The sequence below is a fragment of the Tenrec ecaudatus genome, chromosome 13, assembly GCF_050624435.1.
Source record: "Tenrec ecaudatus isolate mTenEca1 chromosome 13, mTenEca1.hap1, whole genome shotgun sequence".
NCBI classification, from domain to species: Eukaryota; Metazoa; Chordata; class Mammalia; order Afrosoricida; family Tenrecidae; genus Tenrec; species Tenrec ecaudatus.
In genome coordinates this window covers 40,794,275-40,806,151 of record NC_134542.1, presented here as the reverse complement: position 1 = coordinate 40,806,151, position 11,877 = coordinate 40,794,275, and the positions used below count along the sequence as shown (strand labels likewise).

At 38.6% G+C, this 11,877-nt stretch overlaps 1 pseudogene; it reads left to right on the top strand.

Annotated features, from left to right (window-relative positions):
• The first annotated feature begins 7,461 nt into the window (after positions 1-7,461).
• Positions 7,462-7,593, top strand: LOC142425184 (small nucleolar RNA SNORA57; annotated as a pseudogene).
• Positions 7,594-11,877: the final 4,284 nt, after the last annotated feature.

Below are 11,877 nucleotides of genomic sequence, written 5' to 3'. Positions count from 1 at the left end.
ATTTGCTTTTGCCCTCAACACTCTCAAAACATTTGCTCTCCACTTAAGCCCCTGGCATCATCTCCTCATTTTTCCTCCTTCCTCCTCGCTCCCCTTCCATCAGGAATCCTTGATAATTTATAAATTCTTATTTTGTCATATCTTACACTGTTTGACATCTCCCGGCCTTCACCCATTTTTCTGTTGTCCAGCCCCAGGGAGGGGGTTATATGTAGATCCCTGTAATCGGTTCCCTCTTTCTACTCCACCCTCGCTACACTCTCCCGGTATCGCTACTCTCACCACTGGTCCTGAAGGGATCATCCATCCTGGGTTCCCTGTGGGAAAATATGATCTTGGTGATAGAAACTAAACTGAAGATCACATAATAGAATTTTGCAACACAAATGATTCCTTTGTGACAAATACCAACAGCATGGAAGATGACTATATCCCTTGCAGAGGGAACATGTAGGAATCAAATTGACTCCATCTGTGAGAAGAGGCGACAGAGAAGCTCGGTCGGTATCAGCCGCCAAAATGAGGCCAGGGGTCAACTGTTCAACAGATTGTGAAAAGTTCACGTTTATGCCCATGTTGAAATCGAAAATTGAAACAGCAGTATTTGTTTACTCTTCTGATTTTAAGACCCCCTTTTTAAAAAAATCCTTTTATTTGGGCTCGCACAAATCTTATCACAATCCATACATCTATCCATTGTGTGTTGAGCACAGTTGTACATTTGTTGCCATCATCATTCTCAAAACATTTGCTTTCTACTTGAGCCCTTGGTGTCAGCTCCTCATTCCCCCTCCCCCAGTGAACCCTTGGTAATTTATAAATCATTATTTTGTCATATCTTACACTGTCAATGTTTAAGACCACTTTTTGTTTTAGATATTAGGACAAATCCTATATCTCTGAGGACACTGGGAAATTTCTATCATTTGCACCAACAAGGACCCTTCCTCTCGGGCTATCACATTTGTCATTATACATCTGATTATAAGGGGAAAGCCTTAACAGTAGGAGATAAAACTAGGGTAAAGTACTTTAAAAAATCTTACCCCAGACTAGGCTTATTTTGGGAAGCCTGCGAATGCATCTTTGTTTCATGTACTTTGAGGAATATAATATTTGTAAACTCGCAGATTAGACCTGAGCCCACAAAGAGAAAGGGATGATCTTTTTGAACCTACTAAGAGGGCTCTTTGCCCCAGATGTCCTCCGACATCTCGCTTGTGTTCCACCTCCAAACAAAGCCAGGCAGCTGTTCTTCCTCGTAATTGTCTTTCTTGTTTTGCTGTGAACCATTCTTGCTTTTGTCTTATTGCATTCTTCCATACCCGAAGTATTTCTATTTTATTACACAAATTTCCTTCTCTCTCCGTGTTAAATATGTGTGCTTTTGCCATAGTGCCGGAACCAGGAGGATGCTGGTATCATATCCCTCTTTCTAGTAAGTAGTTAATTAAATGTATAAAAGTATTCATTTTCAGCTTCCCAGAGGTGCTAACAAGAGTCTATTCTGCTTTCTGAACCTTTCTGGGTTGTAACAATGTGCGCCGTATGGCCTCAGCAAACACTTCTTTGCAATGCCTAATTTTTTTGCAGCCAGCTTTCCCTCTTGAATGTATGTACTCAATGTGATTTTGCATATGCTTCTTTTATATAAATGATCTAGATTCTTTGCTCTTCTGTTATATTCTTTCACCGTGGCTTCAAGGTCTTTAGCTTAAGCAAAAGATGACAGTGTCATCTACATATTTGAGGTGGCTCTGGTCCTTGAGTTCCTCTCTTTATCTGTTGGAACCTTGAAAGTTTTCTCAAGGAGGAGGTGAAGAGTCTTAGTGAGATAGCACCTATTAATTATACACTACAAACTGACCTTTACCACCCAATTTTCGATCAAACGTGACTGTATCATTTGTGAAGATATGTTTGGGGCACTTACCATGTGGGCCTTCTATTGCTTCTCTTGCCGGGCTTCCAACAAAGCATCAGTTTCCATTAAGTCAAAATTCTTTTTAGGTCCCGCCAAAGCTGTGCATAATGACTTGTTTATTGTCTATTGTTCAGCCTGCTCTGCAGTTTGAAAACAAATAAAAAATAATGCCCACTTTAACTACCTATACACACTGGGTTATATCAGTTGTAACATATTTTTTATTGTCCATAAAAGAGGTGTATCTCTAATTGAACTTCTGGGCCCCAGATAATATTAATCAAATGATTAAGAAGCAGCAACCTTGAATGAATGTCAACTAAGGAAATGGCCACATTTTCAAACTGACTTGGCCAACACTGTTGCATATATTCTAAAGAGAAGTCAGAAAAGAAAGTAATAAATAGAGGATATACAGGCTCACAAAACCGGACACAACTTATATTCGAGGAGATTCCATATAGCATGTCATACACTCAAATTCAGAGATACTTTTGCTGTGGGGTTTATTTTATATTTCTCTCCCTCCTCCTCTTTCTCTCCCCCAGCTCTTTTTTCTTCCTGTTTACTTTCATCTTTTGTAAGAGTTACTTATGAGACTAATGCCTTTGATGATAAGTCATGTACAAAACTCTGCCCTTATGTGAGCAGAAGGCTTCATCTAGTTCCAGCCGAGTAACTAGTGGGTTTGAACCATTGTCCTTGGGCTTAGCAGCCCAATATAGAGCACATTATGCAACTAGGGCTTTTTCTGATTTGTGGTGGGTGGTCTAAACAAAATCTTTATGGGAAAGTTTGAAGATGCAGAAAAGATGCTTTTATATCTGCATTTTCTATCTTACCGAGAAACAAAAAATTCCCCAATTTAGCAGGCTATACACGTGTATTTATTTCAGATTCAGAATTGGCTTTTAAGTTACTTAACGTATATATTTGAGTCTAAGCCAATCTGAGTATCAGCCGAGGCACCGAATTTTACTACAAAAACCTCATTAAAAATGTGTTGAAAACTCAGCTTCTATACAAGAATATATGGTACCTGGTTGTGGGCAAAATGATCTTTTGCCATAGGGTCTCTTCAGAAAGCTGTTGTCTCATGATGTGGCATGTACTCTGTGCACACCCTGTCCCATGAGCTACCCAAGACAGAGCGAAGGAGCAAACCCACCATGGCGGCCGAGCTCCTTAAAAAACTGAATCTCTGAAGGGATAGCCTTTCAGTTCTGACCTAATCTCTGAGGGAGTTTCGAAAAAATTTGTGGGAAAATGCCATTATCTTCCAATTTGTTTTCTCCACAAGCTTTTTGAAGCTTCTTTGTCTTAATTAAAAGGAGTCAATTAGTCAGGAATACATAAGAGGAAGTGGAATTACAAAGCTATGAGTATCAGGAAACAGATACTCTCTGAGGCCATTTTGAGGAGGCTGCCAACAGCCTCCTCTTTAGTGTCCAAAGATTTCTTCTGCCTCACCCAACCCTACTTTCCCTGAAAACATCATTGACATTTAATTCCAGCATTCATGCAATTAAATGAAGAAGCAATTGTCCCCAGGTGGACATATTGGAGAAACAGTGATTTAATGAAGAATGCCTGCTGCTTCCTAAACACATCCTTCTTTATCTCATTGACAGTGAAATCTTATTTTGATTTCAACTTCAAATTCACTTTAAATTCTTAGTGAAGGTCCACTAGTCATCAAGTTGTTTGATCTAATATATGGCTGTTATCTATGTGCCATGTTATTCCTTGTTTCTAGTTTAGTGTCCTGTGCCCACCTGATAATCAGTAAATACTAACATAATACTGCAGAATGAACAAAGTATGCCAACTCTTTCACAAGCCATTACCAATGATATCTGCTGGTCCTCAGCGATCTTTCCCATCAATCTCAAGGCATTTTGAAAGACATCCTATAGGGTTAAACACAGTCTGTGAGTCCATCCTTCCTGCATTCATATCTGAACTCTCATACTGTCCTTGAGAGAGCTACTCAATATCTGTGAACATCAGTGTCTTTCACTGTAATATGGTGGTAGGGTTGTTCTGTTAAATTGAGATAGCACAGTACAACTTTGAAGAGCATATTCACATACTAATGCTTAGTGAGCATTTACTACTCTCATTGCTTAATTTTTCATTACATTTCTCATGAGTTCTCTCATTATTGTCATGTATGTTGAATTAGTTTATTGTGCCAACCTGGCTGATAAACACATGTGGGGTTAATTGAAGGGTGGAGAGATGAATGGCTCAGTGAGCCTCGCCTTTCTAGTTCTCCGGTCTCTTGCTTTGTGATGGTCAGACTAGGGTGCAACTGCCTTAGCCAGTTCCCTGCTTCAGCTGGCAAGGCTTACTTCCTGCAAGACATCCCTAAGGAGAAGCTGCATGGACCTACCCTGATGCAGACCTGGGTGCTGGAGCAGCCATATGGAGACACCCTGCCAGCACTGAGATGGTTACACACTCACTGATTTGGCTTTCCTCTTGCAGTCAGCATCATAGTGTGTGTTTTGTGACATGGAGGAGGACTTTGTGGATTGGTGTTGAACATATGGATTAATGTTGGATTTGTGGGGTTGGGCAGCACTGGGTTGGGATGTTTCTTGATGTGCACTTAACCTTTATATAAAACTCTCTCTTATACATGAGTTTCTGTGGATTTGTTTCTCTAAAGTACCCAGACTAACACATACGTATATATATTTCATTTTAATAGAATATGTCAAAACTAGTTCAATGAAATCACTTGTCCATCTCTTTCTTCTACTCTGTGATTTCCTTAAAATTGAGACCCTTTCTGATTTGTCTTGGCTTTTCCAGGGTAGGATGGATACTCAATTAATTACTTTATGTTCATGTTGTTGTTACTGAAAAAACAGAAATTAAACTCACTGCTGGCTCCAACTCATAGTTACCTATGGACAACAAAACACAAACGAGACTAGAACAAAACAACATAATGAAACAAAAAACACTGCCAGGTCCCGTGTCACCCTCCCAGTCATTATAGTGCATGAATTCATTGTTGTAGCCATTATGTCAATCCATCTCCGTAAAAGTTTTTTTCCTTAGAATTTTTAAAAATCATTTTATTGGGGGCTCATACAACTCTTATCACAATCCATACATACACCAATTGTAAAAAATGTATGTAATTTATACATCCGTTACCCTAATCATTCTCAAAACATTTGCTCACCATGTAAGCCCCTGGCATCAGCTCCTCCTTTCCCCCGCCCCCATCCCTGCTCCCCACTCCCTCATGGACCCTTGATAATTTATAAATTATTATTTTGTCATATCTTACCCTGTCCGATGTCTCCCTTCACCCACTTTAATGTTGTCCATCCCCTAGGGAGGAGGTTATATGTAGATCCTTATAATCGGTTCCCCCTTTCTACCCGACCCTCCCTCCACCCTCCCAGTATCACCACTCTCACCACTGGTCCTGAAGGGATCATCCATCCTGGATTCCCTGTGTTTCTAGTTCCTATCTGTACCAGTGTATATCCTCTGGTCTAGCCAGATTTGTAAGGTTGAATTGGGATCATGATGGGGGTGAGGAAGGAAGCATTTAGGAACTAGAGGAAAGTTGTATGTTTCATTGTTGCTACACTGTACACTGACCGGGTCCTCTCCTCCCCTCCCCACAGCCATTCAGTAAGGGGTTGTCCAGTTGCCTACAGATGGGCTTTGGGTCCCCACTCCACACTTCGTCTCGTTCATAATGATACTATTTTTTGTTCTTTGATCCTGATACCTCATCTCTTCAGCACCTCATGATCACACAAGCTGGTGTCTTTCTTTCATGTGGGATTTGTTGCTTCTGAGATAGATGGCCACTTGTTTACCTTCAAGCCTTTAAGACCCCAGACTTTTGATAGCTGGGCACCATCAGCTTTCTTCACCACATTTGCTTATGTACCCATTTGTCTTCAGTGATCATATTTGGGAGATGATCCCGCAATGATATGATTTTTTTGTTCTTTGATGCCTGATAGCTGATCCCTTCGGCACCTGGTGATTACATAGGCTGGTGTGTTTCTTTCATGTGGGCTTTGTTGCTTCTGAGCTAGATGGTCGCTTGTTTACCTTCAAGTCTTTAAGACCTTGGATACTATATCTTTTGATAGCTTGGCTCCATCAGCTTTCTTTACCATATTTACTTATGCACCTGCTTTGTCTTCAGTGATTGTGTTGGGAAGTTGATCATCATGGAATGCCAGTTTAATAGAACAAATTATTCTTGCACTGAGGGAGTACTCTGAACTACATTCTTCTGGGGGGAGGAGTAGCTGTCCACATAGTTGGGATTGGGGCTGGCCCCTCAGACCTCTCCACTGGTTTCCTAGTCCATGCCGGCAGCATATTACATTCACATATTGGAGCACTGGGTTCAAGTCTGGTCCCTCTTTCCCTGTGGAGATATAAAAAATACCCTCCCCTTGGGTGGGTTAGTGCCCTGTTCCCCCATTACCCATTTCATAAAAGTCTTTTTCTAATGACCCTCTGCTTTATGAAGCAGAAGTCCTTCTTCAGGAACTATCTTCTCCTGATAACTTGTCTAAAGTACATGAGTTCAGGTCCATCGTTGCTTCTCCTCAGGAACATTCTGGCCATGCTTCTTCCAAGACAAATTTGTTTCTTCTTTGGGTAGCCCATAGTACTTTCAATAGTCTTTCCAGCACCATATTTTTAAAATGAGAGTTCTTCTCTGGTCTTCCTTAATATTGCCAACTTTCATATGCACATGAAGCTATTAGAATCCCATGCCTTGTGTCAAGGGCACCTTTCCCTCACAGTGGTATCTTTTTCTTTCCCGCTTTAAAGAAGGCTTGAGCAACAGCTTTGTCCAATGCAATACATTGTTCTATATCTTCATGCCAGCTTCCATGATCAGTGATTGTGGATCCAAGTAGGATGAAGTCCTTGCCAACTTCCAACTTTTTCTCTATTTATTATGATATTGTGTATTGGTCCAATGGTGGACATTCCCCCAAATCTACTGTAAGTGATTCTGCCACACATCAATTCTGACAGAAGTCAACTACTTAGTTTTTTAGTTTTTTTTATTATTTTCTTTTGTCATCAGTATCTGCATAAATCATAACATTGAGCATTTTTACCTGAAAGTCTGAGAAAAATATCATCACATTACCTGCTGCAACACTGTACGTGGTACATATTAATGATAGGATGTACAAAAATAAAAATGAGCAAAAAATGGTCATAAATGTGTTTTGTCCTACTTCTGATATATTGTAGAGGCCCTTGTACTTAAAGTAAGAACAGCAGTTATTGCCTATCTCATTCCTTGAAGCCCGCAAGCCTCTAGCAGTATAGGGCCTCGTATAAAGATGTTGCCCTTAGCATCTGCTTCATCCCAACTTTCCCCCGTCTAGTAGAAGGGTTTCATCTGGTTACTTCAGACCTTTTGTCACTACGTGAAGGACCCCAACCTGCCACATATTCCTTAAGGGCCAAGGTATGCTAAAAAGTGCATTGAGTTGATTCATGCACTTCTTTAGTTGATTCCTTATTATTTTCCTGCATTCTCAGCCACATAACCTTAGAATTATTTTTAAAAATTTTATTAGTCCCTTGCCATCATGTCTTTGGTTCCAGTGGCTACCCATCCGTTGGTTCTATCCTCAAACGCCGGGACAAGTGGAAAAATTATTTATTTATTTATATATAGATATGCATATATATATAGTTTTTATTTTAGGACAGGAGAGAATGGTTCAATATTAGTGAACATATCAATAATGAACAGAAATTCTACAGAAAATTAATATTTTGTGCAACGAATTTCTCTGGGTCCTTTTTGTTTTCATACAAAAATTATGCCAAATTTACACATAGACAACGAGGGCCTCCAGGGCCTGACATGTGATGCTAAGCTTGATTCTGCATATAATGAAATTGAATGTAGGAAATTCAAAGATATAACTATGAGACAGAAAGTGACCATCCATCTATTCATTTTAAAGTTTTTAAAGTTAAATAAAAATGGCAGCTATATAAAAACTATGCTCTTCATTTATTTCAAGTAAAAGAGACCAGATAAGGTCACATTCTGGGTTTAGAAAACATTTCGAGGTTGGATTCATTAAAATATTCCATAGTTCAACTAGTATCATTTCATAAGGGATTCTCAGTGAAAATACAAACTAATAATGCTCTTAGGTGTTCAAGAAAATTTGGGATCAAATTTTAAAATAACTTATTCTACTAAAATGGAAAGTATAATTTTTTCATTTGGAGTCTGTTTCTACCAGCTGTCTTTTAAGTATTTACAATTATAGCATAAAGAATCTAGAAAGGAATAAAGTAGCATTATTCATTTTCAAAAAATACTTAAAAGATTATAGACTTCCATTTGAAGTTTGTATTTGATATATGCTTTAATTTTTATCATTGAAAACATGTGCAGATTTCCAGTTTTTTAAATCTGGTTATATTTGAAGATGGGAAATATTGGTACCTGATGCCCATGTTTAACAATAGGAAAATCACAGCCTTACCTGTTGTCATTTGTACATGCTCCCATCAGAATCTTTCCAACACTAATTTCGGGTCCGTGGTGGTGCTTGGCTGCTAACTGAGGTCAGTAGTTCAAATTTATCAGCTGCTTTTAGGGAGAAAAATGCAGCAATCTCTTTCCATAAAGATTGTAATCTGCAAACTCTACGGGGCAGTTCAGTTCTGTCCTATAGGTCTTTGTGAGTAGGAATTGATTTGCCAGCGATGAATTTTATAGTACCATTCAAGAGGGTCTTGATAGCCTGAGTCTACTGCTACCACTTTGCATCTCAAGGCAAGTGATGAAATCGAGGATGCTAAAGCGTGATCAAGATTCATGGGTATGAGCAATTAACACTCAGTAAAATGACAATAAAATAATAACCCAGATAGAAATGATTAGAATGAAGCAAGCAAGCAATCACCCCCCACCTCAACGACCCCCCCCCTCCCGCCCAGACCTTGGCGAAACGCCTGCAGTGTGACCCTTAGCTATAATACCAACTAAGAAAAGTCCGTTTGAAACCTTCACGCACTCACAGAAAGGAATTATTGCCTTGCTGTTCGCCTGCTCTGAGGCTTCAGTGTTGTGCTGGGATATGCACGTTTCCTTCAAAATGCATTGATTCTTTGCTCTGTTCCCTCAGGGACAGGTGAGAAATTATGAAAACGAATGTATTTATTCCACCATGTTAGGATTTTAGAGACATTAAAATAAAAAATAGAGATTGCTTGTAAGTTTTCCCTCCTTCATATCTTTAACTGAGTGTTTTATCATGAACGGTGCCCTGTATTTCTGAGTGCACTGTGGAGCTGTCTTTCACTGGCTGACGATATCGCATTGTCTGCCTGAGCCCTCATTGCTCTGCCGTCTCTTCTAGTCAAGGCAGGTCACCCCAGTGCTCTTTTCTATTATTAATAAAACTGCATGTTTTCATGTACCAGCCTGGCATCTTCTCAAGGTAAATATTAGGAGTAGAATTGTTGGATAAAAAGAAATGATCAATTTAAAGCTGTAAAGCATCCTGACAGTTTCCTTTATACAGCAAAAGCTCGATCAACGTATATTATCATCAGCAGAATATGAGAGTATTTTAAATTAACAATAATAGTAATAATAAAGTGGTGGTGACAATAGGTGACAAAAGTTGTCGTTTCTTAGGCTAAAAATGTATCGTATTTCTCTGGTTCACTTTTGTGAAATGTATTGATTTCTAAATATTTTGCAAATTTACTATTAGGGTATAAGGTTGTATACTTTTATGTTTAGATATTTTATTATATACCTAGATATCTAGGATCAAAGAAAAACGTAACTAGAAATGGTTGAGTTTTACTATATATCAGTTTATCTTCTATTGAGATGATCTATGTTTTATCTCCCCTGGCTTTAATTTTTAAAAATACATCCTGATTTTTTTTAATTAAATATATTTAAACTGCAGTACAGTTACTACAGTCTTGTTTCTACAGTCTTACATAGGTGAGTTCTTGAGAGATTTCACATTTCAGTCTCATTTTCTGAATATTCAAGTACATTTGGCAATTGTGTTTAAAGACAAGGTCGAGACTGTGAAAGGATGATGATAAATCTAGAAATATAAATTTATATATATATTTCTTAAATATAAAATTGTGATGTAAAAAAGTTATGGCTTAGGGGTTTTAAATCCAGGCCACCTCTGTTTCAGCAAGGAGATCAAAACACAAGCTAAACTTTGGCCCAGATAAATTGAGACTGTGGGGCAGAGCTTAATCATTGGTATTTTTCAGGGCTTCTCAAGTGACTCCAATGGACAGCCAGTGTAAAAGAGCCACTAAGATAATGAATGCAGGTTCAAATCCTGACCTTAACTCTTCTCAGTTTTAGGCGCTCTTATGGCACAGCCTGTTATTATAATGGTTGTTGAAATGTTTCACATCTACAAAAGTTGAAATGGAAAAAAACGCTGTGTACTAGATATATTTACAACAACAACAGTAACAACAAAAAGTAGCTGCTGATGGTGCTTACACGTCACCAAATGCCTCATGGGATTTGGATCCTTGGTTTGGAGCTTTTGATTCATATTTTCTGGGGATATCCCAATTAATTTGACTAATAATGTATTTATAGCTTCTGTTTTACTTCCTAGTTCATTGTACAGTGCCTAGGTCTTAAAATATTGCAAGCAGCTATCCAAGGAAGGCACAAAAATCAGTCTTCATTTGACTGGAGCCACAGAGTTAGATGGGAACAAAAAGACAAAGGAATGCATGACTGATTGCCTCCATGAACATACAATTGCCACGAGACAAGAAAAGCTAGATGGCTCCCAGTTACCCCTATAGAATATTTTTATCAAAGAATCTATAGAAAAATCCTAGTCAAAAGAAAGAAACTTGTAAAAGTGTTCATAGACTCCTGATTTTTCCCTTGTCTGGACATAGGATGCTGGATAAACCCTTGAAACTATTGTCCTGAGCTAATATTTCAGTTTGAACACCCTCCCCCGCTGAAGTCTCCTTAAAATCAAATAATAGTTTATCTTAACTAGTAAGGAATGTCTGTCTTGGAAATGATGCTCCTTTAAGACTATGTAGGATCAAATGACAATGGAAATTCTAGAGATTGGGTGGGAACCATTGGGGGCAAGGAGTTTGTGTTATCAGAGGAGGAACATCTCAGAAACAGATGATGAAATGATTTAAAAAGCCAAAGGATGTCATCCGTGTCATTGAATGATACATAAAGAAGTGATCAAATTGTTGTAAGTTTTGCTGCTAATATTCCCAATACCACCACCAAAATTAAAAAGAAAAATTTAAATGTAGCGAATGTCACTAAACTTTTCATAAAACCAAACTAAATCGACCCACTGCCATTAGTTGATTCCAAGATGGAATAGAACTTCTCCCGTTGGCTTTCCAAGGCTGTAATTTTTAAATTAAAAAAATTTATTAAATACTTTTATTGGGACTCTTTCATCTCTTATCACAGTCCATCCATCTGTCCATGGTGTCAAGCACGTTTGTACATACATTGTCTGAGCCTGTGATCCTTACAGAAGCAGACTCCACATCTTTCTCAGTGGAGCAGCTGAGAAACCACTGGCTTTTGGCTAATAGCCCAGCCCTTTAAACGGTGTCTCCAGAGATCCTTGAATAATTATTTTGTGGTGTAAACGTTCCCCCAAAATATGCTATAAAATATTATTCAAAGATATATTTAAAGAAAATTTTAAAAGGCCTAGGCTTTAGGAGCGGTCAGCAGAAGACAACCAGCTATAGGAATCTTACCTCTGGGCCTGCTCTAGGAGACAATACTTCTCCGTGGATGAAAGCCCACAGTCCGGTGGCATCAGGAAGAAATGTTAATGTTGCAGGTGTGTGTCATATTTGACAGAGCATGTATATGTGGTTTATACACAGAGTGTATCATTTGAAAT